Raw genomic sequence first — 2,965 nt, forward strand, 5'->3', positions numbered from 1 at the left:
ACACACACACACACACACACACACACACACACACACGTAGTGATGAAACTATATTTCCATATTATAAATACTAATTTTAATATATGAATATGTATTAAAACCCCATTTCATTTACATATAAATGGATATGTATTTCCTTCTTTCGTTATTTATTATTTTTTATATTTACTTTGGTTTATTTTTTGTCTTTTCTTCATTGGCCTGCCTGATCTTCTCACTCTGGGCTCTGGTGACCTCAGCCTCCCCAGTAGCTAGGACTACGGGGATCTCTTAAGCCCGGGAGGCAGAGGCTAACGTGGGCTGCGATCGCGCACTTCCACTCCAGCTTACGTGAGGTGAGGTGGGGTGAGGTGGGGTGAGGTGGGGTGAGGTGGGGTGGGGTGGGGTGGGGTGGGGTGGGGTGGGGTGGGGTGGGGTGGGGTGAAAACGATTGATTGTGATCTTCACTACCTTTTAGCTTTATGCGTGCCCTCTTATTTGCTTGTGTATTCTCATGGGTTATTCTATGTCGCCGTCACGTTCATCGTTTGCAGGCTTGCTTGCTTATGTATTTACTCACTTCCTTACTTTCTTCCTTACTTACTGGCACGGTCTTCCTCTGTCTCTGTCGCCCAGGATCACCCCAGCCTCCACGCTTTGGACCGACCGAGAAGAGGTCGTCCTGCCTCTGATCCCTCCCATCCCCATTACCTGGGACTACAGGCACGCACCACCACACCGGTTGACTTTTATGTTGTTTCTCATGTTTTCCGTAGGTAGGTAGCTGTGTATGTAGGTATGTGAGCGAGATGGGGTTCGGGGTTCTATCAGGTTGCCCAGGCCGATCTCGAACTCCTGTTCTCAAGCAATCCGCCTGCCTGCCTCGGCCGCCCACACTGCTGCTATTACAGGCGTGAGACACTGCACCTGGCTCATTCTATATTTGCCTGCGTGCCCGCCTGCCTGCCTGCCTGCCTATCAGTCCTCTTCTTTTTAGTACGGATGTACTCTCGCTTTGTTGTCCACGCTCTGGGCACATAGAATCTCTTTTTAAACTTCTGTGATTATTATTATTGCAGGTGTCTTCTCACATGTCGACGTGATCTCAAACTGTTAGGCCCCAGCGATCCTCCCACGTCGGCCTCCCAGAGTGCTGTGACGACACCTGTGAGTCACGGTACGCTCCGGTCCTATCTGTCATGTGGCGTCTCTCTCTCTCTCTCTCTCTCTCTCTCTCTGTCTGTCTGTCTGTCTCTCTCCCTCCCTGTCTGTCTGTTTCTCTCTATCTCTCCCCATCCATCTCTGTCTTTCTATGTCTGTCTCGTTCTCTGTCAGTCTGTCAGACGCCCCGTGCCGGGGAGGGCCCTGCCCCTTCCATGAAAGTGAGAAGCGCGGGCTTAGGTGCTTCGAGGGGCCGAGAGGAATGTGGACAGACGGGCCTTGCTGGGCTTCCCCACTCGGTGTATGATTTCGGGAGGTCGAGGCCGGGTCCCCACTTGGATGCGAGGGGCGTTTTCAGACGTTTCTCTCTGTCACGTGTGGCGTCTGTACTTCTCCTAGTTCCCTGATAAGCTCCTCGACTTAAAAAGAAACAGTTAAGGCCGGGCGTGGTGGCTCACGTCTGTCATCCCAGCACTTTGGGAGGCCGAGGCGGGTGGATCATCTGAGGTTGGGAGTTCGAGACCAGCCTTGCCAACACGGCGAAACCCCGTCTCTACTAAAAATACAAAACTGAGTCTGGAGCGGTGGGTGGGGCGGGTGCCTGTGATGCCAGCTACTCGGGAGGCTGAGGCGGGAGAATCGCTGGAACCTGGGAGGCGGAGGCTGCAGTGAGCCGAGATCGCGCCACTGCACTACAGCCCAGGCTGCAGAGTGAGTGAGACTCTGTCTCTAAATAAATAAATAAATAAATAAATAAATTCTCTTCCGTGCTGACTGACACTTGCGGGCATCGGTTGTCTTCGGGCATCACCTAGCGGCCACTGTTCTTTCCGTTTGTACTACGGCGACTGCAAACAAATAAAACGTTGAGACGCACCCCACCAATCTCACCAATCTGCCTTTTCTTTCTTTCTTTCTTTCTTTCTTTCTTTCTTTCTTTCTTTCTTTCTTTTTCTTTCTTTCTCTTTCCTTCTTCCTTCCTTCCTTTCTTTCTTTCTCTTTCTTTCTCTTTCTTTCTTCCTTCCTTCCTTCCTTCCTTTCTCTTTCTCTCTCTCTCTCTCTCTCTCTCTCTCTCTCTTTCTTTCTTTCTTTCTTTCTTTCTTTCTTTCTTTCTTTCTTTCTTTTTCTTTTTTTTTTTCTTTAGACGCAGTGTCACTCTTGTCGCCCAGGGTGGAGTCCGATGGCGCGATCTCGGCTCACCGCAACCTCCGCCTCCTAGGTTCGACTGATTCTCCTGCCTCAGCCTTCCCGGGTGACGGGAATGCGCCATCATGCCCGGCTAATTTTCCTATTTTCGGTACACGCGGGGTCTCTCCATCTTGGTCAGTCTCGTCTTCAACTTCCGACCGTTGGAGAATTTTAACTTTCTTGGTGGTTGCTTCTCTTTTTTTTTTTTTTTTCGTTTTTCTTTTCTTTCCTTCTCCTCCCCCACCCCCACCCCCCATGTTCTCCTCCTCCTCCTCCTCCTCCTCCTCCTCCTCCTCCTCCTCCTCCTCCTTCTTTTTCATTTTTTTCAGCTGGGCTCTCCTACTTGTCTTGCTCTGTTGCTCACGCTGGTCTCAAACTCCTGGCCTTGACGTTTCTCCCGTCACCTCCACCGTCTGGTTGTTGAAATGAGCATCCCTTGTAACATGGAAAGGATGAAAAAAATAAAGAGAAAGACGAGAACCGCCGAGTGAACCTTTCTCTTGCCGTCTCCCAGGGTGGACCTTGGACCCGAGAAGACGGAGGGAGCTTGGCTGAGTGGGTTCTCGGTGCTAAATCCTCCCGAGGGCCTCCTTCCCTCTCCCCACGTCCCCGCTTCTCCCCCCGGCTTCCAGGTCTA

At 51.0% G+C, this 2,965-nt stretch overlaps 1 long non-coding RNA gene across 3 annotated transcripts in view; it reads left to right on the top strand.

Annotated features, from left to right (window-relative positions):
- LOC134736121 (uncharacterized) overlaps window positions 1-2,609 on the top strand; it is a 3,106-nt gene extending 497 nt beyond the window's left edge. The window contains exons 1-4 of one of the 3 annotated variants that reach the window (XR_010119848.1): window positions 1-335; window positions 616-755; window positions 1,059-1,156; window positions 2,285-2,609. The exon at window positions 1-335 is cut by the window's left edge and continues 497 nt beyond it. This is a non-coding gene — a long non-coding RNA (uncharacterized lncRNA). Of the gene's footprint in view, window positions 336-405; window positions 756-1,058; window positions 1,157-2,284 lie in introns of those variants that run through there. The other 2 variants (XR_010119849.1, XR_010119847.1) reach the window with 2 other exon arrangements.
- The last annotated feature ends 356 nt before the right edge of the window (window positions 2,610-2,965 follow it).

The sequence above is a fragment of the Symphalangus syndactylus genome, chromosome Y (assembly GCF_028878055.3).
Source record: "Symphalangus syndactylus isolate Jambi chromosome Y, NHGRI_mSymSyn1-v2.1_pri, whole genome shotgun sequence".
Taxonomy (NCBI): domain Eukaryota; kingdom Metazoa; phylum Chordata; class Mammalia; order Primates; family Hylobatidae; genus Symphalangus; species Symphalangus syndactylus.